Source organism: Camponotus floridanus, unplaced genomic scaffold (assembly GCF_003227725.1).
Source record: "Camponotus floridanus strain SB8 unplaced genomic scaffold, Cflo_v7.5 scaffold20, whole genome shotgun sequence".
NCBI lineage: Eukaryota > Metazoa > Arthropoda > Insecta > Hymenoptera > Formicidae > Camponotus > Camponotus floridanus.
The window spans coordinates 857,236-883,196 of NW_020229326.1; the positions used below are offsets into that span (position 1 = coordinate 857,236).

Here is a 25,961-nt window from a genome sequence, read left to right on the forward strand (position 1 = left end):
TTTATTGTCGAGAGAAACACATAGAGAGCTTTTTCCCAGTGTCAAGCTGCGCCTTCTGTCCTAAATTCCGAATCTTGAACTTCCAGTTTTTCTCTTTTTCTCAATTTAACAATATTCTTGTAATTATCAGCAGAATTTTGTAGATTTTTCTGGGAAAATTAATATCGTGCGAAAAAATTTTACAAAATAGAAAACCTAATAAATATTTTATACATAATTATACAATCACACGAGGAAAGTCTAATTAATTTTATTCGACCAGAAAAATGTTACTATAGTATAAAAAACTTATAAATGGTCGCACACGTGAATATTCAGGTCGTAGAGTGAAGATATCAGAAAAAAGAGAGAGACAAATGTTATGAGAGAGCAAAGGATCGAGATATATGCCCTTGCATCACATATGGAACTTAGGCCTACGAATACTTATTCGTCGCTCTCTCTCTTTCAGAGAGGAAGAGGATGCAATGGCAGGGCAAGCAAGGTAAAAGAGTAAGAGAGAGCCTACGGCGCAAAGCTCGGACCACGTCGGCCTTTTGTGAGAGGAGGCCTTTTGTCGTTGCGACAAAGCCCGAAGAATATCCATCCTTCAAATGTGGAACAGCTGCCATCGAATGGCCTGGCTACCTTTTTTTAGAGTCCCCGTGCACACATTGCGCGCATACGAATACGCATGTACTGAGCTTTAGGTCAGAGCAAGAGATGGAAAAGGGATGATGCTGATGTAACAGAGCGAGATAGAGAGCAAGAGACGAAGCAGGATGCTGCTTTCACGTAGACAAATTTCGACTAGGCTTGCCCTGAAATACTTCTATACACATTTCTATTCTTTTTGTACGTTTTCTGTATTATTACAAATAAATCTGAAAGAGTTCATCATATTGAAAACTGTGATGTGTTTCAAAAATCTTCTATATCTAATATATAATCTTGCATATTTCATGTTAATACTGAATATTGTAAATAAACAAACGTATAGGATACACGTTAAAAATGACAAAATGAAAGATAGAAAATGGAAAATTTGAAATATTGAGAATTAAAAAGAGACTCCACGCATTTTTAACAAGGTAAGAGGGGGCGCGCGATTTTTGATGTATCCTATATAAATGCAGACTTTGCGTTTTATCTCGATAGGCCGACAGCAAACGGAATATTCAATAAGTTAATCGCGATGCCACGCGTGCGTTTATTATTCATTTATTGGGACATGGAAAGGAGGGAAAAGAGGGAGGCGAAGACAGATATCACAGTCTGTATTTATGGCGCGATCGATATACGGGAACAATATGTATCTTCAATTTAAAATCTATATCTAACTAATCTCACAATATTGTGGTGTGACTTTTCTTCCTCGATGAAATCGATCTTTAATTAAAATTTAATTAAATTTATTAATTTAATTGTTGTTATGCACTTGCTTGCCTTTTCTCTGTAAAATTTCATAATAATGTTGCCACATCGCTTTAATGTGTATGAATTAAATTGAAGATTTTGATGTACGAGCCAACTGATGGTGAGCATACTATTGGCGTAATCGGTGAAAATTATCGTACCGTAAAATAACAGCACATTCTCGGATATTGCGCTACAACTGAACGCGTTGTTGAAATAGCATTTAGAAACGTGATTTCGGACCCGGCTTTGCTTTAGTTTGAAACAAAGTTGGGAGAAGAGACCTGGCAAATTCTACTTTGTTCACATGCGGATTCAAGTCTAAAACCACTTGTAAGCTCGTTTTTTTACTAACTTTATATTTATATATGTAACCATTTTGAATTATATTAAAAATTTTTTTTAATTAAGTAGATGATTTTCAAGACTTCAAACAATAATTTTCCTCCGTCAGATCTTCTGAAGATCGACTATCAATGCGGATTTGTCGCAATAAATCACATGTTTCGCCTTAAAATAAAAATCAGTGAAAATTTTCTTTCAATACTTTTAATGTACGCACATATGTATATCGATTCGTGTCTCTCTCTGAAATTATTAGGGCGATTCCAGGATTTCCAGCACTCGCAGCGCGAACAACGGCGCGCTCCCCCGCGAAGTACGAGCTAGCAACGCGCGGAAATAAGAGCATTCGAGCAATGCCGCGATGCAGCGGCCGGTGCATCGTTGAAATAGCGATTAATTCCCCCGGTTTCGGCGGCTGGTACAGCGGTTCCAGTTCGCAACAAAGTTCCCGGCCAAAGGGGAAGGCTCTCTCTATCTCTCCATCTCCCTCTCCCTCTTTCCCTCTTCGCGGAGTATGGGCGGCGTCGGAATCCACCGGCAAGTTCCGAAACCCTCGAGATGAAAATGCCTCTCCACCGGATTAGCCCCCGCTGGCCGACCGATTGTAGTCTCCATACCTAATGTAGACTATATTCATCGCTGGCTGAGTCATACGGCCGACCCCGCAGATAATAGTGTAATCCCAGGACTTTTTGCGTAAATTATTTTGGAAAATAATTGTAATAGAGAGCGATAAAAAATAGAGAATCTTTTTAAGAATGGGAGATCAATGTACACGATGTTTTACTCTCTTTCTGACTTTTGTATAATCATTTTCTAAAGAACTGTTAAAGATATCTCTATGTAAACTTTTTTTTTAAATTTCGAATAAAAAATTCTTTTTCATGTTATGTAAATTATGCAAATAAAATTTCAAATCCATCATAAAAGGTGAAAGAAAGGCAATTATAAAATTTTAAATAAATTTTTTAATTAAATTTTCTTATAATTTTTAATAACCTTATTTTAAATGTGTTTTATTGAAAGTATATTTAATAATAATAGTTACAAACGAGTAACTTGTAATAATTTCGCTTCTATTTAAAGATTATTGTATTTTACAGACGTAATTAATTTACATTTATTTCAGTGAACATTCAAAATAATTTCATTAAGTTTTAAACATTTATTAATACGATGACAAAATGAATATTATTGAATGATATAATTTTTACAAAATTCACGAAATAATTTGCTATATCATTGATCACTTTTCGTGTATTTACTTGTAAAAGTAAATGTTTATCACATTCAATTTTTCTAAATCTAGGTAGTAAATTATCTTATTAAATTTTTAGTCTTGCAGATGTATCATACTAGTACATACTATACATTTACATACAAAGTCGTACGTGCTCGTCTAACTGTCATGCTAATCAACTACGTGACCGTGCAATTAATTGACCGATTTAGATAGACTTAGAATTCAAGTATACAAAGTGTATTTAATGAAACTGATATATTTGAGTGTGAGCTTTAAGGTTATATTCGCATTTTTCCATTTCTAAAAAAGAATCATTTACATCACAATAACACAGTTCATAAAATTAAACGTGCAATTTAACGATTAGATTAAGACGTAACGGTTATGCTTTCTTCTTTTACTTTTATAATTAATATAAAATATAATATTATATTAAATATATAAACTAACTGTATTCCATAAGTTCGAGAGAAGAATTCGCATTATTTCGCACTGTGAGATAATGGCAAGTTTGACGACCATGTGTGAAACAAACCAGATGGGCAGGAATGTGTCAGGCAGAGGAAATGACAAATTAACCGATTGCGACACATCTCTATCCTTTTCTATTCCACCTTGACGTTTGCAAACATCAATTATTGGAATATTTGTACGGTTCCAACACGTTTTACATTTAAAATATATTATATTTCATAAATCTAAACACAAAACGCGCATTTCTTTTTATGTGAATCAATCCACGTGTTTGAGATCGAAGTAATTTTAATATCGATATAAATTTTTAAGCGAAAATAAAGTTGCTTAGAATAAGGAATAATAAGCTGCTTCGATGAACGGAGAATGACGTAATTTCCTTTTCCACTTGAAATGTTTAATCTCGCCGAAATTCCCCTGCTTAAAATTACCACAGCGCATCTCCTCCCACGATCAATGCACACATACCGAGCGTCTTCCTTACTCATAAAGATCACCTTTTGTAGTGTTATTAGCGCGTTACGCTCGCATTCTACGCGCCCATCACCTTCATGCTCACCAGCGGCATTCTTGTGTATTCCCCTTTCTCCCCCCTGTCATTTCGATCTCATAGAAAACGTCTATTAGCGCGAGATCCTATTCTACAAACACACGGCGCCTTTGTACGCGGCCAACAACGCGCTTACGGTTCTCAATCATCGTTCTGAATAAGACGCGGCTTAGCGGTTATCCAACGGAATTTGTTTACGTAGTAAGACATCGTTCGTCACTTTGTGTCATCGTTGTCTAACATCGTCGCGATAAATCTTTCTCTCACCTAGCTAACGTCGTCATTTAATCGGCGCTTTAAATCACGTCTCTCCTCCCTTTCGCGAAAATACTTTAATCTGTAGCAAATGATTTTACGAGCTTTAATTTAGGCATCATCTTTCAATTTACTGCAAAAGATACTGGAAAACATATATTCTGGATAACATATATTCTATTTTTCATATAATTTCTATCATTTATTCCAATATATATATTGTTGATAAAATACCAAGGTATTTATATAAATCTTGTAAAAAGATTCTCTGAAAATTTTCCTGATCTTCTTAGATTTTAGTTAAAAATTCCAAATAAAAAGAGAATATTTTAAAGATGTTTTAATGCAACTTTCGAAAAAAATGAATTCTTTTATTGCATGCTAACGTCTAATTTATATGAAGGAAAAAAGTAGAGCCTTTTAAAAAGAAACTAGATAGATTAATTATGTCAAAAATTGTCAATCAAGAATTTGACAAAAAAAATACTTTTAGTCTTTTATAATAATAATTATAAAATTAACAATTAATTTGTAAGTTAAACATTTGTTCTGTCCTCAAATTTTAACTGCTAGATTTGTAAATATACTGAAAATTTGTATATTTCTATATATTTTATATTTTTGTACTTTCCATTTTTATTTCAATTATAAAATTTCATTTTTTTTATCATTAAAAATTACAATAAAAAATATACTGTTTACATATTCAATATTTTATTCAGATATTGAATATGTAAACACAAAGATAGATATGTTATTATAATATAATTTAAACATAACATAATTCTTTTGGATTCTCAACTGTACAATAGAAAATTATCAAGGAGAGAATTTTTTAAACAAAATTCCCTGAAGAATTTCCTGATTTTTCCAAATACAAAAGAGAGAGATCCCTGAGAATTCGAAATTTTCCATGTTTTTTCAGGGAGTGGACATTCTGAATACACGCGAGCTCTAAATACAGATAGCCGATGGACCGGCTCTCGGAGCGACCGGCTAACTACTCGGTTAACCGATTCGCCCGGTTAACTACTCCGGTTAGCGATTTAACCGCCGCGCTGCTAATCACCCATTCGGTTAACCGCCCCGGCCGCGGCTACAAACGGAGACGCGCGCGGAATTTCGATCGCATAAGCGCGCCCGCTCATTCGTTGGTTCGTTCGTTTGCGGCGGAACGTGTGTGCGGAAGCGCCGAGTTAGGAAAGTACCTCGCGGATGTAGCCTAGCGCATGTCGAAATGTTCGGCATTCTAATGAGGAGAGCGGCGCGCGTTCATCGGCGTTGCCTTATATATATTTCGTTGCGTTCGCTGCGTTGATTGTTGCCGCGCGTGGGCGATAAGTCGCGTGCCTTCCCCGCCCTTTTGAGCTCAAAGGATTAGGCAAACCAGTTGTTAATCGCTCGTAATCAAATACCGCCCTTACAATGAGATATTTGCTACATTATGAGATTCATTTAATGCAAAACAAATGATCGACATTCCGTAAATTAATGAAAATGAAACGTGTCAAAAAATAATATTTCTAGAAAATTTGTGAAAATGAAAGAATTATTTTTCGAGTGGCGTTGTTTTGTTTTCATCTACCGTAAAAAGTAGGCAGACATAGTTGTGAAATCATATAGTAAAACCATCTATCATGTTTTTTTTTATTTCACACTTAGTATCATATTTTAATTATCTTTTCATTTTGTTCCTCATGTATTTAATTATATTTTGATAGAGATGCTGTTAAAATTTCAAATTTTAATTATGATTTATAGAGTAAATCATTTAAGCGCTTTTAGTTGTTCGTATCTTTTGATACAAGTAAAATAAATCGATAAAAAAACACTTAATAGATTTGAACATTCTTGTATGTTCAACATTATTTGATTTTACTTATTATTAGATATGTCCAAAAATCATTTCGAGTAATTCAAAATACTTAGAAAATTATCTTTTCTTCTTAAAAAATAAAAATTTGTGATATTTTAATTAAGCGTACCCGCTATTTGCAAAGATTACCTACATATTTTCACGAAAGGATCTCTAGAACGCGCAGTACCCTTTGCTCATGATGGAAGACGCCATTCGTCCTGAATTCCCTTTCATGAAATTACTCTCCCAATTACATCGCGATTACTTGCGCGGACCTAATAAACGCGAGTCAATAAGCCGACAGGTAGGCAGTCGGTATTGCCCGCGGATCTGAATAGGAGTTATGCCTCACTGTAATGCTGAATTACTGTCTCAGCCCGGCCACGTGATTAACATCGCGGAGGCTCGCGGTAACAATTAGAGAAACCTCGAAGAGATCCGCCGGTCTGCGGCAATAGATAGAGCACCGGGAAAGCGAGAGAGAGAAAGCGAGAGAGAGAGAGAGAGAGAGGCCGATTACGTCGCAGCGCGATATTTCACGTCACTTCCGGTTACAAACCTCCTCCGAGCGGGTTATGAGACGCCATTTAGTAGGAGGGAGATACGCGCGCGGACGAAGAGCGACTCCCCACCATCGAGAATTAATTTGAATTGGATTACCATGAATATTGTCGGCGCTCGGCGAGAGGTCGGACAAACGTATTTCCGTCGCGAGCTAAACGCTCCGGAAAAAAGAAAATAATAATTCGCGCGCTCTTTGACCATCAACTGCAGAATACCGTCTATCAATTTGTAAACGTTGGCGAAAAATAAAATTTTATATTTTATTTATATGTAGAATCTCTCTGCAATATTATATATATATATATATATATATATATATATATATATATATATATACTCCTGGACAAAATTAACGCATAATTTTTTTTCACTTTTTCTTTAAAAGTTGATATTTAAATTTTGACGAAAAAATTTTAAAGAAAAGGTGAAAAGAAAATTATGCGTTAATTTTGTCCAGGAGTATATCATGCAAAATATTTCTTTTTATATGAATAAATAAATTTCTTTTACATCGCTTTCTTAAACACTTTCAATCATAAAAAAAATTGCCATTATATTACATATATAAACTTTTTAATTTTTAAAGTTCTAATCGTGATTCAGAAAGAGATACGAAAAGATAATAATTATACCGTCTTTAAAGGACAAACCAAACCGAGTCGAGACGATATAGATGCGAATTATAAAGTAAACAAAATGAAAACCGGACGTGACCAGGAAACTTTTCTCCAGAACGATAACTTCCTCGATAAGAAAGCAGTGGATCGTATTGAAAAGATAAAAATGTATATGGACAGTGCAATACGTTTTTTCGACGCGAGCTTCCTCTCATTAGCGTTAGATGATAACCATCGGGTCCAAGACGAGGACCGAAGAAATCCATCGCCCCGGGGCGATCTTTAATAACCGAGACGGACGCAACTTTCTTCGCGGCTTCCGTTTTCGCCGAGAAAGGCTGTGAATTATTTCCAAGAGATTCGCCTCAATACGAGACTCATTGTTGCCGCGCGAATCTATTGTGCGCGAATCTGAAAGTTCGCCAATTTGCGTTTTGGCCCTTAGCGATTGAGAGAAAGCGTCGGGGACGTCATTTCGAAATGCGCCAATGATACTTTATTAGAGGGAGTCAAAGTCCGGGAATAAATTCGCGAAAAAAATTGTAATTTTGATCGTAATTGAACGTAATTTAAATTTTATATATAAAGTATCAACAGCGAGTGTACATCTCGGATTCTCCTGTGGATTTTCTTTCATTAACTATGCATACCGACCATGACAGTGATGATAATGAATCCCGCGGGAAGCGGGGAAAAATCTTAGCATCGCTTCGTATTTAATTACTTATATGCGTAGTTAACGTCGCGCTCTCTCTCGCGTCTCCGTGATAGTGCAACGCGGGGGTGGCCAAACGACGTCTGACACTTTACGAAAATCGGAAAATCGCGAGCGACGGCTAGGAATACATAATATCGCGTCGCGTGACAGCGACAGGTACGATGCAAAGTATCCCAGAACTACTGCCCGAATTTTTGCGGCAAATTTAATGACATTTAGCCTTAAAAAAATTATCGTGAAAAAATGATTGATTTTCAAAATCAATAATTGGGGAAACTGAGAGAAAATTGAATTAGTAAAAATTTAAATATATTAAAAAAAGCGCAAGATTTTGAAACGTAACGCTTCATGGCGGAGATGATTTTGAACTTTTAAGACGAAAAAGAGGGAGAGAAGAAAAGGTAAAAAAGAGAAAACTTTTAGAAATTCTTAAATTTAAATTATGAAAGGAGAAGATCTCCCGCTGAATAATTGCGCACTCAAGAAAAACGTCTCACGAAAACGCTTCGGCATCCCGGCAATTTCCTCTCTCGCGGGCCTGCCCTCTCGTTCTCCACTCTATCTTCATCTAATCACTTTTGCTTTCGTCAACGCGCCGCCGCGGGCTAAACGACAGGCGTTGATGGAATCCGGCGTGGCTCGGGAAGAAGACGTCGAAGAAAGAAACGCGATAGGTTTCCTGAAGGGCCAAACTGCACCGAAAAAAGAAATGAGAGAGAAGCAGGGGGATCGAAATCTCCCCCTTTCGGCAGAGCGAGATGGAGCGAGAGCGCGAGGATAGGGGGTTCTCGCACCCTGCGGCGATCAGAAAGTTTAACGGAAATGCACCCTCGCTCGGGAGTCTCTTTAGGTCGTCGCGACGCCTCGGGAATTGCATAAAATAGAGAGGAAAGGCGGGAGGCCTATCTATTGTGATTGATATGGGACGCGTTCAGCGGCGAAGTCGTATATCTCGACGGAAAAAATATAATAATCGCGTTTCTCCGCCATTTATATAGTGCGTTAAACGACAAACTTTGCGATGAATCGCGATTCAATCGAATCCTTCCGAGAGATGCACAAAAGTCTCGTCGCTCGTTAGAGTAAAATTCTCCTATACGATTGTCGGTTATATCTCTTTCTCCGTCTTTCTCCCTTTCTCTTTTTATTCTAGCGTTTTGTGAAATGTCTTTTAAGAGAGCGAGTGACAAAGGGAACCCCGCGAACGAAACGTCTCGAGAGGCTCCGAACTTGAAGCCCGCGATGGAACAATAGCCCCGCATATGTGTGCAAGCGCGTATATAGGGTGACCGTATTTTTTTCGTAGTAAAAGAACACGTTATTGTTTCGCGAAACTGTTTTTCAGCGAATAAATCTTTTTGAGAAAACAAATGGATATATAATATTGAAACAAAGATGCATATTCTGAGAAAAATATATTTTTCGTCACCCTGTACGCATGGATGCGTGATATTTATGTAGGCTACGTATATAGTGTCGGTGATAATTGTATCACTTCTCATGTGAAGATAGAGCGATAAACCAAATAAAAAAGTTCTCTACCATTTTGAGATTTTAATTAATTAATTAGAAATTGACGAAAGAAGCAGTCCAATATTGTACAGTTGCTAGGTGCGCGAAGAAGCATTGAAGTTAATAATTAAGGATTTAATTAAGTATTGTGTTTCGCGCGAGTCGATCGATTTTCTAAAATTAATTTCTCATTCATTATTGCGAAAATCGTCAAATGATACAAGATTTTCCTATTCGGTTTATTCCGCTCTACTTACATACGAGAAATGATGTGTTTATTATCAGAGACCTCGTATAGGAACGGATATGACATGCATTTAAAATCGAATGAATTAAATGAGTCTTACGTAACGACGATGGACAACAGCTCGAAGCCGTCAAAGTGTTAATTGCGACCTCGATTACCCTGGCTGACAAAAGCGCGAGGCAGTCTTCTGTTGGCAACATCGATTCTGAAAAACATGGATGAAATTTAAAAAGACCCAAATAAAACTTGTGCGAATAAAAACTAGAAAAATAATTATAATATAATTTTGCATGCGCAAAATTTGGCACGTAATCAAATCTTTTGTGAGGACACACATAGGTTTAGATCTTCTAATGTTCATGAGAGATAATAATATGTATAAAACATCATGCGCATGTTTTTTTATTTCATTAAAATCGATTATTTTATATCAAAATATTAATTTATAAGTATATTTTTTCGACTGAAAGTTTTCTATCTAATATCTATCGATCTGGGTTGTTGTCGAAACTACTATGCTCGTGCGTCACGTGTAACTATGTCGTTAAACTTTGTGCCGTCGTGTTCGTGGGATAACTTGTATTACTAACACGTCTATTAAAAGTTCGGCGCTCAGCTACGAGGAGATTCGTTAACGAAATTTATCCAGCTCTGCGACGAATCGACAGCAACAATGGACAAGAACATTTTCCAATATGGTGGAAGTTTAGAGAGTCTAATATAAAATTGTGATTCACGCACACGCATACGCACGAGAAAATCGGGGTAAAATCGAATATCGCGATACTTTTTCCGATAAAATATAAGAGCATATATTTTCCATAAATCGGCGCGCACGAGATGTATGGAAAATTGAATTTTTATTTTATATTACCATAAATAAATCCGATTTATTATGGTTTATCAAGCTGCAAAATGGGTTTACCTGTGTGTTTATATGCGCGAGATGAAACGATACGCGTTGTAGAGGACATTTTATCGATTTCTCTACCACCATACATATTTGTATTCGATTCAGATGCTCATTACAGGATTGTCTTCGCATGTATTCGATTGTGGCACACAGAGGAAAATATTCTACTGCCAAGAAAAGCGACTCAGCTTGTTTTTCTTCTTTTAAATAATAATTTTCTTCAACAAGAATATATTCTTGATAATAGTTCTTGATAATAAAATATATTCATTACAAGTGTTAGAAAATCTCATTACTCGAAAGAAGAATTTATTTTCTCTTCAAGAATATTGTAAAGTTGTATCAAAGAAAAAACTTACTTTATGCCAACTGTTGTAGTAAGTAAGCCAAATTTTTGTTTTAATTCAATTTTAATTTAATATTTTAATTTTAATTTAATATTCTTGACTAAAATACACTGCACTTACTAAAATTCAGAATATATTCAATTAAATTTAATCCTTGTGCTGACTTATGATACATTTACGGATATACAAACTTATGATATATTTAAAATAAATAATATTTACTTGAATACAGTATACATTTTTCTCTGTGCATACTCTATCAAATTCGTTAGCGTTAAAGATATCGATGGCAAACGTGAAAACTGAATATCTCGTTAATTCTACGCTTAATATTAGGATCATAATTTGAAATAACAAATGATGCCGAATCATTCCTTCACAGGAAAAAAATATTTTCACGTCACTCAAAATATTACATATCTGATTAATTCGGCAATATTTTAGATTTATGCGCGATATTTTGAATATTTAATCCCATACTTTTCCCTGCGCTCGCTTCTTCTCGGTACACCCCGTGTATTCGCACTCTCGAAATCTCTCGGCACACGGACAGAACACACGCGTATGGGATCCCCTCGTAAAGTGCATACATTCCCGCCGCTCGTGCGAGACGTAGGAAGCCGTATGTGCATTGAACATTGATTTTAAACCAGGGCGAGGGGGAGCCTGGCGGTGTAAAAATGCGGGGGATTTGCGCGCCATCTTACTTTTAATGGAAAAAATCGCAGGGAGGAGACGCGCGGGGGCGGGGGTGGGCGCGCAAACCGGAAGACGGATGTGGGAAAGATTTCACCGACTATCGAGACTCGATGGACCGACCGACGCCGTGGAACGGCGGCGGACATTGGCGTAGGAGCAGCAAGGCTTTCGCCGTATTTTTCTTCTCAGCCCATTTCGCACGTGTCCCGTTTTACACTTTTTATCTCTCTCGTCGGCCAAGTGATTCTTTAACGTCAACGATACCTCGAAGGCACGTGTCAGCTCCGTTGCAGCGCGTTGCGTTAAATGTATTGCGAAGTAATTTTTTTTCCACGCAATTTTGCCACCTCTTTGTAACCAAGTCGCAGAATTTGAAATAAAATGTTTTTCCTTCTATTTTTTCATTTTACTCTCTCTCTCTCTCTCTTTCGACTCACTTTCCTTCCTCCCTTTGCATAATTTTTTCCAGCGAAAATATTCGTTTGCGCGAATAATTCACCATCATCGCGCGATAAAACTTATTGACTCGTACGTGAGAGCAACGCGCGAAATATTTATTAGAGAAAAAAAAAACGATGGAGAATGCACGCTCCACCAGTTTATTCGTGGCGTATCTATCGGGTAAACGTTCAAACTCCCGCGAAGCGTAATTTAGTTAAAGGGTGTAAGCGCATAACTTTCGTAAAACACACCGACTGTATTATTCAAGACGGCGATAACACGTGGTGGCTAACAAACGACCGCCCGTACCTTCCTGGCAATTTAAGGGGTCAAAAAAATACGCCGTTACGTTACTACGTTCATAGGCTACTTTCCGTGGGTTACGCTGCCCGTTACGGATATTTGCGCGTGCAACATTTATAACGTAGCGGAATTTAAAATTTCGCGAAAGCCCTTCGCAAATTTGCGCGCAACGACGGTGCGCTTGTCAATTATTCGCGAGTCAATCGACGAAAAACTATAACAAAGACCCAGTAGTGCAGCTTGTAAAAAGTTTGCCCGAAAGCTTGTTCGGAATATTTTGTTCGAAAGTTCTCTGAGAATTTTGATGCATTGAGAAGCATTCTCCTCTTTTCTATTTTTTTTCCCTGAATAAATAAATATTGTTTTACAGGAGCGTAGACTTCCTTTTACGAGTTCTGTACTTTTATTAAGCACGTGCGACGCTCCTCGTATCGATTATTATATATATTATTCAATTTTACAATTGGATTGCATAGTTGAGATAACACGGGCTTTCGGCGAGAACGCCAAGGGCTCTCGCTTAATTCTACGTCACACGTGATACGTAGCTCCAAAATGACACATCCTGCGCATTCTTTGATTATTTAAGGGGTCAGAGTACATATCTCACCGCGGCTCCGCATATACGTCACGTTCTCCTCGGAAATTATTTTACGCTCGTAGCTCCTAGGTACTCACATTATTTGTAATCACATTATATCCTCGAATTACTCTTACCAAACGTCAACCGTTATGCTCCACTATTGTTCGGCTTAATCAAATTCTCGGCTCGCCACGGTTTATTTCCTCGACCTTATTTATGCATCCGTCGGTGTCTACTGCGTTATTGAAGTCACTTTCCGAATTTTTGTATAAATCATTTCAATCACATATTTATATCATTATAAATTTCAATAAAATTTCACATGTAAAGAAAAGTAAATCGTATAATACTTTAATTTCTTTAGAATTTCAAATTTTTTGTTCAGTATCATACGATTGCATTGTCCTATTTTATATTTATATTAGGGGGATACATCTTCATTATTTAAGGAATCAAAACCCATGTACGCATATATATTATTACGTAGACAACATATATATTATTACGTAGACAACATATATATTATTACGTAGATAGAGTGCCTCAAAGTTATTTTGCAAGATAGGCTCTCGCTTCTATATATGTACTATTTCCCCATGTACGTGTTTGACTCGTAAACGCGATGGGAAGTCAAACGAATGAGGGACCATTGTAAAGAGTAAAGAAAGATGGAACAAGATAGGTAGTAAAAAGAGAGAAACTGGGAAAAGAGTATCCGTGAATTTTTATCTTATCTTCATTTATAAATTTTTCCTATTAAAAAATTCGGAATCGATTTTCACTTGACAATAATATAAAATTATAATCATTATTTTTATCATAAACAACAAAGGAATCGCTATATAAAGAGATTTTCATTAAGTTAAATTTTCCAATTTAAATGTAGAAATTATGAGAGGAAAAATATAACAATTTTTCAAAAAATATAATATTAAATATAATACAATATATATTTTTTATATTTTATAATATATATTATAAAATATAATTAGTACATAAAAAATGTAGGAAACCTATAAGTATTATGATATAAAACATGAGTGATTTTAATTTCAATTATGATATTCCGAAAGAATAATTAATTTTAGGTGGGTAAATTTGCGAAGGGCTTTCGCGAAAGTAAAATTGATAAACGTTGTCGAAATATAAAATTACACTATTTTGCTATTTTGCGGATATCCTGTACGCGAGCTAAAAGAAAAAAAGGATAGAGAGAGGTACAGCTGACGGCGATAGTATGTGGAAGAAAGTACACGGATGGACCGACGACGTAATATCGGGAGTCTTGAAACGGTAATCGATATCGCATATATCTTCGACGATGTATATTCAACCGTCCTTCCACGGTTTTCGGAAAGGAACCCCTTAATAAAACTACTTACGAGCCTCCGAGACTCGACTCTTCTGGCTATATCTCTCGGGTCCTCCCCCTCTTATCTTTCATCCCTTTCGTTTCTATATTACGGCGACCTAAGGGACCGCTGGCGATGAAAATACGTGAAATACGCCATCACACCGTACGACTCTATTTATTAACTCTGCCTCTCTCGCGCTGCCTCTTTCCTCGAACTTAACTATCATCTGCGAGGTGTGTATTCGATTGTATATTAAATCGATTATGTGTATTTTGCAACGGATCACTTTCAGTGATTGAGTTTGTCCCGCGAAAAATTTATGAATCCCATTTGAAATTTCGAGCACACATTTTTTAAAAATAAAATATGAAACATCTCCAAAGAGAATTTGAAGGAAAAAAACAATTTTTCAAATTACAGTCCTTTTATAAATGAACTATAATAAAGGTCGCATTTTGAAAAAAGCGTCCTCATGAGCATATATATATGGGCAATTTTCGAAAAACATAGCATGTTTTTCACTTCAAGTTGGGAATTTGGATCATTTTTTAAGAGAACACTTTATGTCTTAGATTCGTGTCTGATTTAAAACAGTTGGTCTAAAAGTATCAGTCAATAATGTGACATTTAAGCGATTCCCTGTTACTTATCTGCTGTGCGCCAGAAATGATTTCGAGGATCGAGCTGATGCGGAAAAGACGCGACACGTTCCCAATCTCTCAAGATATTTCCAACTACATTCGGCGGATCGATTGTATCGATGCGACCTACATGCAAATAGGCGCAAACAGTTTCCCAAACACAATGATCCGAAAATGCAAACATTTGTAAGCGCGCGATTAAGCGTTATCGCTTAAATATTATTCATGAATCAGTGCTCGCGTGAAGCATGTCTGTAATTTCTATTAATATCTCGATTCTCTCGCATCGTAATTTCCATCCCTCAACCGACAGTGAATAAAACACGTGCTTCCCGAACCGCGCGCGCGAAATTTCTATATAAATTTAATTCCATAAATACACCAGTCCTCTTATATTATGCGCTTTATTGTTTCCACGCATTTCTCCGGGAGTAATCGCGTGACGGAGCATGCGAGGGGGAGAAAAGGGACGTAAAAAAAAAAAACGAAGGAACATCGGGGAAAGGTGCGAAAACGCGACAATGTGGAAAGAAGGCGAACAGGGGTTTTTCCAAGCGAGCGCGTATAAATGCATGGAGTTGCGGGCTCTTTGCCCTCGGCGCGGAATACTATTAATTTCGTATTCACTCCCTCTTTTAGCGCGTCGCGCTCCTCGCGATCGTCCCTGCTCGTTAACGCTCGCTCGCGGAAAATTTGCGCGGAGTCTCATTTTAGCGAGCCGCGCTATTATAATGCGGCGTATGTAAATACGATCGCGGCCGTTTACAATGGACGGCGTAAAAATGAGAAGGAGGACAAGGGAGGGTGAATATATCCGGGCTGGCGCGACCGATGGCGAAAGATTCTCTGACGTCGTCGTCTTTAGTCGACGTCGCTCGAGGAGCCGAGGGAGGAAATAGATGACCCGGCCAACCAAAGTATCTGGTATCTCGATTGTATTGAAGCGGAACGAGAAGGGCGGACGAGAGTGATGTAAATTTAGACACCGAACGTTTTCAGCTTTTCTCTCGGCCCTTAAATATCGGACTAAGAGCCGGTTTATAACGGTAAAACTTTGGAAGGAAAAAAATAAATACCGTGTCCCAGATAAGATATATAATATAATAAAAAGAGACAGAGAAAGAGTTTGTGTTAAATATAAATAAATATGGAATCTAAAAATAAATTTAGTACAGATTCTTCTACATTAAATTTTCAATAGAAACTCTCTAACAGATTATTCTGTAATGGGAATTAATATAAGAGACGGATTCTCTTACATCCTCCAAGTATCTAAATCTAATTGTACCGTCGCATCCAATTGTTCTGGATGCAATTGATTTCGTAGATTTCACCTGGACGCGACCGACGACGGTGTAAACGTAATTCGCAATCGCATTCGCACCTCAAAATTGACCGCTCCTCGCAGCTGCGCAGCTGCCGTAGCGTCTATTAAAGGACTTCGACTAGCAGGGACAAAGAGAAGGGTGCGCGCCGCAAGACACTATATGGTAATTAGCTGCGGAAACTTGCCGAGCGAATTGTACCACGGCCGCGCGCGGCAAACTATGCCCGTATGCCCCTTGGGTACCAAATACCACCATCCGGAGAGAGGAAGGACGCGTAGAGGAGAGAGGAGGGGGAGACGGTGGCGCGGGTGGCGGTTGGCTTAGACGGTGGCGACATTACTAAAATGTCAGAGAATGTCACCCATCTCATAATCTATGCCCCACGATCCCGGCGCTACCCTCTCTCGATCCTCCCTTTCTTCCTGCGCTCCTCTCGCCATCCCTTCCTCTCTCCCTCTCCCTCTCTCTCTCTCCCTCTCTCTCTCTCTCTCTCTCTCTCTCTCTCTCTCTCTCTCACTTTGCCTCTTGTGCACCAGTCGAGCTTTCAGCAGTCCCTTCCCTCCGTCCTCACTTCACCGCCCGGCAACTCTTGCGTCGGAGCCAACCCTCCGGCTGCAGTGTCGCCGCCGCATTCTCGCGAGAAATTAATTTGACCCTATTAAAATGATCACTTCTGGATTTAAGTTACGATCTCTCCCGCCAAAGTCCTCCTCCCTCTCCTCTTCCGTCTATCTCCTGGTCGTTCTAAATTTTGGACGGCAAGGTCTCGCGTCGTCCCTTCCCCCGTCGTCGCGTAGAAAAGTACGTACGAGATTTGAAAGTAGTGGTGGCGGCGCGAGTTACGAGGTCGAACTTCAAGCCGAGCTTTTCTTCGAGCCACGTAGAAAGTAGGTCTGCTTCTTTTAATATTTCCCAGTTTTTTCACGCTTAAAATAAAGCAAGCGATTCACGGATCAGGGAGGAGAACAGGAGCGGAAAATATAGGTAAAAACTACGGATGTAGTACTTTTAAGAGATTGCGTAAGACGAAAAGTACAACCGCGGTAATAAAAAAAAAAAAAAGAATCTTCTAGCTTCGAGCCTGATAGTGTTCATCTGGTTGATATTAGCATAACGTAAGCTATTTATGACGCGACGTCCATTAGAGAAATTTTATGTAATTACGAGTTGTTATACACGATTGTGAGTCTCACGGTTATATTATGTGAAGATTTTAATACAATTACATTAGAGTTTCGAACTATCTCAGTTTATAGAGTCGGAGATAGTTGGTGATTATGCATACTCGCCAACTAGTAAACTCGCGAAAATCAGTCTCGTATACATATATATCAGTTTCGACGCGATTGCTAGTTTTGCAGTTTTGATTTATATCCGAGTTCAAGTGTCTGAATAATATTTAAATGGCGCAAAGTTAATTTGCAAAGTAATAGCATCAAAATATAATTAAATTGACAGCTAGCGTAATACTTGCGTAAAAAAAGAGAGCATGCTCGCTTTGAAAACAAATATTTTTAATATTATTCTACAGGATGTATCTTAATAAGTGCAAAAAATTTTAGGAGATAATTCTTTGTCGAAAATTAAAGGGGGTTTCATATATAAAATATATAAAATTATAAAATTAGGTTTTTATTTTTTTCTCATATTTGGAACAAGTTAAAGAAATGAAATTAGGTGGATATTTTCTACTAATAAAAAGGTTATTTATTAATATTTTTTTCACCCTCCCATTTTGTTATAAGGGGGTGAAACTAGCAACTCCTAATCAATTTTTTATTACAACTTTTTAATGTTTATATGAAAACCCCTCTTAATTCTCGACAAAGAATCATCATCTCCTAAAATTGTTCGCACTTATTAAGAAACACCCTGTACATCTCGCGAATCGTAAATTCCGTAAAGAAGCACGACAGATTTAAAATAAATAAGATATCTAATAACGGGCGCTTCTTGAATCACCCGATTGGTTCAAACGCATCGGCGGTGCATCATCGTCGCGTGTTGCATCCGAGATTGTCGGAAACTCGTCGCATTTTCGCGTTATTGCGCGCAGCAAATGCGGGACGCGCGCGGGAAAAAGTGTGTAATTAATTTGAGTCCCCGTCTGGGCAAACTCCAATCAAAGTGTACAAATATTAGAAAGCGTATCCACGCGCGTACAAACCCGGGTTCTCTCCCAACCAATTACCGTCCCCTTTCCCCCCCGTTTCCTCCCCTTCTCGCCCGGGACGTGCGACGATCGCACGCGCGGATAACGAAAATTCTCCTACCGTCGATATTATCACGCGGCGCTTAAGTTTCCTCTCTTTTTTTTCCCTCCCTCGGTTGCCGCGGAAAGCTCGCGGAAATGACTTTACCCTCTAACATATCTTGATACTCTTCGTGCGCTTTTTCCCCCGAGATACGTGCTCGCGCGTTGTCACGCGGCCATTCCGACCGTTAAAGGGCAACAAAGTGCATTTAAAGCTGCTGGAAATGCACTTTGTTCTCGAGGTTAATGCGTTAGCCGGTCTCTATGCAAAATTGAAATTTGCATTAGACGATGTTAAGAAAAAAAAATACTTTCTAGGCGATTAAATAAACAACTAATTATTAGCTCGGACTAAACGATTTTTTTTATACATTTTTTCACCTTATTACTATTTCGCGTTTAATTCTAGTACGAATTTATTTCTTCTCGATTTTAAGAAATATATGCGATATATAATTCTACATATGTCAGTCAATTGTAAAACAATTGTATTTATATAAAATCTCGAATACAAAATCTGATTTTGTCCCGCAAAGATTCATCTTCTACGGATCATTATTAATTAATGCCATCTCATTATCAAGTGGCGCGAGGATTTTTAATTTCGATGCAATTAATACGCTACGAAAAATCCAGAGAGCATTTGCATGCCGCCTAATTAACAAAGAAAAAGCGGGACGGGCGAATCGACAGCTCGCGGGCAAAGTGTTAAAACGCGGTCGCGGAATCTCCCGAGGAATTCGCCGCGGTAGATCGAATTAATTAAAATTCGCCGTGTGGTGTCCTGCCCCCACTAGTGATCCTCTTTGGCGGGGATATTTCGACGGTAATGATCGTTAATTACAGCATCGACTTGCCGCTTATTAACTCGGTACCGCGCTTTAATTAACCGCGCGTGCCCTCCTTCGAACTTGTTCGCCCGTAGAAACGGCACGGTTTAGATATCCTCGAAAGAGAGATGTCACGTGCCGCCAGCCGCGACTGATCGATCGTATCGTATCGTATCGGTTCGCTTCGATAAGAGCGTGACGAAACGTTTTTCCAAACGAGCCGAGCGTGCCTGCCTTCGAGAAGATAAAGTCCAACTTCTGACCGAAGGAAATAAGAGATATTCAACGGTATCGAAAATATATATATTTCATAAATCATTCGGAGTCCATTTACCTTTAATAAAAATTTGATTTTTATTACATTGTCTATCTCAAAAGTTCTGGCAGAATTCAATCGTGAAATAATCAATTTTACATCTTAAAGGCGAATTTAGTTTCCAAACACATAGGTCATACTGATATATATTGTATTAACTGAAACTGAAATAACTGCTACGTATTTGAAAGATTTAGAGAAAGTACCATGTGTCCTTCGTATGTCTGTGAATGTTCCTGATGAAATTATATTGAGACTCGGGATAGAGGGTACTGATACAATTATAACTTTGACCCGATATGTATTATCGTCTTCGCGCGGTCGTTCTAATATCGTAGGGATCCGAGTTAGCCCCGGAAAGGTAAGCCCTTAAGAAACCAGGACCCTTCTTCATACATCATCGAGAATGACGGAGCATGTAACACGCGTGACACAGTCTAAAGCGACGTGACGTAACGCGACGGGACGTTTGGAGTATACAGAGTCATCGTTCATCATTCGCATAATACGAGTGTGATACGACATTGCTATTATCATCTTTCCCACATTGCTGATCCCGCAACCGTCATTTGGCGAAATGATGCAGCGCGAACGTTTCCCCAAATTTTCGTTATTTATTTTTTAACGATGATAAAATTGAATTATGTGGAAAAACGAAGAAAATAAAATTCGGAAACTGAAATCCTCCCATAAACAAAACCATTTATGGAATATTATTCGTTTGATCGTATCAAGATGTACCTGACAGAAGGCATTTTAGTTTCGATTTTTTATAACTGGAACGTTTAATAGACTTTACTACAAGGATTTGATTAGTATTTTCTAGATCTATAAACGTCTTGTTATATTAATTAAACATAGACAGAGTAATGCCATTTTTTTGTAAATTTAGTATTATTACTAAGAAAATTTGGTAAATTTAACAGGAAGAAATTAATCCTACTCATCTGGTAATTCCTAAAGGAATTCTGATTCGTTCATTTTCCAACAGACATACTGATTGAATCTACCAAATGTCTAATTAATTCAACCAGATTTTTTTCTCAGTGCAGGAATATTATTTTGTTACATTTCTATCCTTACACACATTTTACTTTCGCAAAAGTGTTTCCAGCCGTACAATAAAAGTATTAATATTTTCGGAGTGCAATTTTTTGAAAAATTCTTTTTTTCACTTCTTTGTGTTCTTTGTTACGGTAGTCAATTAGAAACACTCTGTCTCCAAAAAAATTTCCAATTAAAAATTGTAACAACTAGCCGCGCCTTCCCCCCTCCCCCTCCCCCCTCCACGTAGAACGTATCCCCGTGTCTGCCGAACAACGGCATTCGTTTGACCATTGGCCGCTCGCCTTTTTTTTTTTTTCGGAATAACGTAGCAACGATCGATCTTCCGTCACCATCTATTCGCCGCCACGTTGTTTCCAAGTATCGAAAAACAAACCGTTCATTGATTGCATCTTCCTGAATAATAATGCGGTAATTCGATTTCTTGCGGCGAGATCGCCATTTTTGCGCTGGCTAAATCAAAGAGAGAAATTTGCACATTGTGACGTAACATTTGTTCGCACATGTAAAAACCTAGTTACAATTTTACAAATGTAGAATATTGAATACGAATCGTAATAAAAGTGTGCGCCGCGTGCGTGTGTGCGTAAATTAAAAATATTCGATTATCGGATATGGACCCGTAATAAATTCACGCATTCTCCGCTCCCCGTTCCCGTGGACAGAATGTTTCGAAAATACGAAACACACTCACACCGCAAATTATGATTTTCCCCAAAAAGGGAAGTGAGAGAGGACGACATAATTATATGCGCGCGAACAAAGTGCCTCGGTGCATCAATGCAAATTACGGCCGTCCCCATCGCCGTCACGACGCTTCTTCTCTCGCGCTCTCATCGGGGACGGCTCTTAATTTCTCCCTTTGTCCCCTTATCATTCGCGCACAATGGCGGAAAGTTCGAGAAACGCTGTCGTAGACAATGCGCGGCGAAGGATTCATATTTTCCGATGCACATTGCGCCAACGAGAAGAAAAAAAAAAGAGAGCGAGAGGACGAAGATCGTCGCGGGGGAGACAGCGAAGAGGGAAAGGGAGAAGTGGATGAAGAAACCGGCGCACACGAGCAGAGATAAAGGCAAAGAGCGGACGGGGGAGGGAGGAGAAAAAAGGATGAAGGAAGAAGGAAGAGGTGAGGGAAGAAAAAAAAGTGGAGGCTCGATGTCGCGCGAAAGTCGCTTCGGCTGGTGAAACTTCGGAATATGGAGACGCAGGAGCCGATATCGAGGAATCACGCGGCCGATATAGGGGGAGGGGGGAGGGGGTGGCTGGGAGAGGGGCGGCCGCGGGGTATATGCAAATATTTTTCCAGCACCCACACGGAAAACCGAGGCCCCCCTTTTGCCTGTCTCGCTTTTCGCGCGCCTACCTCCTTCCCCCCATCTATCGTAGAGCTTCCCCCCTTCTCTTCCTTCCCACCCCCCTCCTCTTTTCGCGTCGCTTTTTTTGCTTTCTATCGCGCTTTTCACGCCGCTTTTTTTTCCTCTCTCCTCTTCCCGCTTTCTCTCGCCGCGTGTGTAAAAAATGAAGGCGAGAATCGGTAGTCGTCTCTTTTTATATATATCGAGCCTCGCCTTATTCCCACATCTTCCTCTCGCGTTTCCGGGTTCGCGCTTTGGAAGGGAGCCCGATGGTATTCATCGCGGTGTTATCCGCTATGCATTGTGTATCTTGAATACACGGTGAATGCGAACAGTGGCATGCACTGTAATATCTTAGGTGTCTATTTCTCGTATTTGCGAGATAAACGGGTCGCCTAACGGCTAATTTCAGAAATATGTACTTTATCTCATAGAATTGTAGAAATTTGGGTTAAGAAGAATAAAAGAAAAATATTTTCAGAATTATTAAAGTGTGTTAAATATTCCGTACAATAAATACTTGTACTCCGTTATTTTTGCAGTTAAAAATTTTCTTTCACGAATCTTAATTATTATATTCTTCCATTCTCTCATTAAAATCGTAGATATTCTCGCTTCTGTGTCAAATGTAAAATAAACGCGAGTCTTTAAAGTCCACATTCGAGAGGCGGAAAAAGGGAGGGAAAAAAAACTTAAAAAAACGGGGAACGAGGGCAACGTGACGCGATGGGGTCGGTGGCGGATATGAAGACACCTCGGAAATCCCCGGAGAGAACGTCGACTGGAAAAGTGGCTGTTTTACGAACGCCATGGAGTGCCAGAAGTCGTTGATGCGGGAAAGCGAGAAGGGAAGAAAAGAAAAGAAGTACTCGAAGAAGTAGAAGCACGGAAGTTATCCTGTTGCGTTAGCTAACGCGACCGCGGCCAGGGCACCACGGGAGGAATTTCCACGACGTGTTCCAAACACGTTCGCAGGATCAGGTACAATGGCCGGTGGCCGTTAAGGAAAGATCTTGGACGAGACTAGCGTTATTCGCGGTAATCGACGATGCGTACGTGAGCGGGTTTATGAAACAGCCAACGCGTTGCCATTCTTACCCGATTCTTTTTTAAAGGGCTCGGAAGACTTTCAAAGAACCGAAATTCGCGATAGAATGAAGAGATCGTCGTAAAATGTGTGTAGTAAGTTCCATGTATAAAGCATGGTTATTGATCTTTTCCGAATCCGAGACTGATATTTCCTCAAAATGTGAATGCGATCGATCGATATTTTTTTGTCAAAATCTTTTCACTCCTAACGACAAATATTTCAATAACTAAAAACTTTCTTAAAGTACGGATATTTGATTAAAGCACAGTGGAAATTAAATAAACGCTATGGTTTCGCGTAACTAGCCCGCAAGAAAATTTAATTTCTTGAAACCTTTCAATTTCTCTATCTGTTCATAACATGCAAAAACTAGAAACAATAGAGAGTGAACGCGATAAATTAATAATTCTTAAAATGCGACAGAAAATTTCTTTTTATTTTTAATCAATGTGGAGTTAGAAAAATTAAAACGTCGCACATATGACATCTCGGACACTACGTCTCTTTTTTTTTAAACTAAAGGAAGAAAAAATAAAAAAAATCAAACGTCCGAAACGTCACAATTGTAACGTTTCAATTTGTAACTTCACATCTAGCAAAATATTCTTTTTTGAAAAATATTCTTTTTAAAAAAAGGGAGAGCTAAGCTTTATTATCCATCTGTACAGATATTGTCTCAAGGAATGATAGATAGAGACACAAAATATATTTGGGAGTTTAATCAATGAAATCGCTATCAAAATTTTAGCGGAACATGTGCAAGCCACATTAACTTTGAAAATTAAAAATTAACTTTTAACAGAATATAAATTAAATCTTCTACGAGCATCTTATCCTCGCAATTTATTAAATAATTTTTTTTCTCCGATATATAAAAAAACTCAATATCATTTACATATATGTATAATAATAAACTCTGATTGATATTTGAAAAAATTTAATAATTAATTAAAAAATTTTAAATACTGTGTTACGCATCATTCTTCTTCGTCGCTTCGAGCGTTCGAATTTCAATGATTAATTAACCCTCCCAATCGATCGTTTTGCCCATCTTGACCAAATTAAAGTGGATTTAATGCCGGCGAGTGGAATAAGAGAAAATAAGAGGTTTCGCCCTCCGCCATTGTTTGTCGTATGGGGGATGGCGAAGACGAGAGGTCGGAAAGAGGCGGGACGCACGAAAAGAAAAAGAGAGAATCAAAAAATAAATTCATTGAGTGAAGAGAGGGCGTATTCCTGCGATCGTTCGACGTTTTAATTAAACGTCTGCGATAACGCGTGCGATGTTTACGCAGCTTATTACAACACCTCATCTGTCGGTATCCACTTGCAGATGCGAGGGCTTTGCGACGGATATTATGGCGCCCCGAGATTGCCACACGAGCGAAGGAATAAAATCCGTTTATTTTATAATATACGCGAGATTTTCCTGTTTGCCACGTTTTTGCGACGCCGGCGCTTAGCCGGCAACTTTTAATCGAAGCACGATGAACTTCGCGATTACAGCGGAAATGATTACTGACCATATTGCGGACGCGATAATCTGCTTACTTGAACTTTTAATGAAACTCGGTCATTTAATTCTCGCGCTGACTATAGCTTCTAATATCTTTAACGTGTTTCCCGCCCGCTTACGCAAAGTAACTCCATTTCACGGTCTCTCGGAATGACGCCGGATTTCGCGATTTACGTCAAGATGTATTATCGACGTTCGTCGACGATCGGGTGAGAGGCGCTCGAGGGGTTGAAAGTGTTCGAAGGGAGCTTTTTCGGGGCGAAACGGAAGTGACAGAATTTCGGTAGGAACGTGCGGGATGTGCAGTTCCAGCAAATCGTTGGCGAGATATAATAGGGACCGAGCGGAGAGAGAGAGAGAGAGAGGAAGGGAAGGGAAAGGGAGGAAACGCCGCGCCGTGTCGTCTTCCCGGACCAGGGATGAAGTTTGTCTTCGTAAGAAAGAGTAGTCGAGGGCACACGAGCGCGGAGGAGGATCCCGAGTAACAGGATTTTCGGATTAGGGTAACACGGCCCTGGTAATTGTTCCCTTGTCTCGGTTCAATCCCGAGAAGAGAGATCCGGAAAAAAAGGCTTTGAAACGCTCGCCTCTTCGCGGCCGAATAAAATCTGCCGCCCTGATGATTTTATGTTCAATTAACCCTCTGATATATCACGACGATTCGCCGGAGCATAAATCGTCAATTTTGCATCTCGAACGGAAGAAATGGGCGTGTCTCCTTCTTAATTGCATTATAATGTTCGCCTACTGTTTTGTGGAATATTAAGTATTATAGCAAAAAGCTCTAAGCGACTCTAAATTGTTCTACCCCGCTCGATATACTTATATATAAATGATGAAAAGACATCACTATTCCTTATAAAATATTGCATCTATTTGATATCTATTTAATATCTATCAAATATTGTTTATTATATTTATTTTTGATTATTTATTATATCTATTAAATATTGTATACTAATTTGGGATTCATTTAATTTTCTCTTAAGCAACGCAACTCACGCACACTAAGAAAAGACGTCATTAAAAGATCAAAATTATTTATAAAAAATTACTCGTCATCGATATAATGTTCGATTCAATGGGATCGCGATATTTATTATATCACTACGTGACGTATAAAATACTCTTCTAAATTTCAAAA

The 25,961-nt window shown here is 38.5% G+C and overlaps 1 long non-coding RNA gene across 1 annotated transcript in view; it reads right to left on the minus strand.

The window, feature by feature from the left end:
• The window catches only part of LOC112637784, a 77,559-nt gene that overhangs the window by 43,655 nt on the left and 7,943 nt on the right, over positions 1-25,961 (minus strand). Inside the window, exon 2 of the long non-coding RNA XR_003122719.1 lies at positions 9,879-9,983. This is a non-coding gene — a long non-coding RNA (uncharacterized LOC112637784). The remainder of the gene's footprint in view (positions 1-9,878; positions 9,984-25,961) is intronic.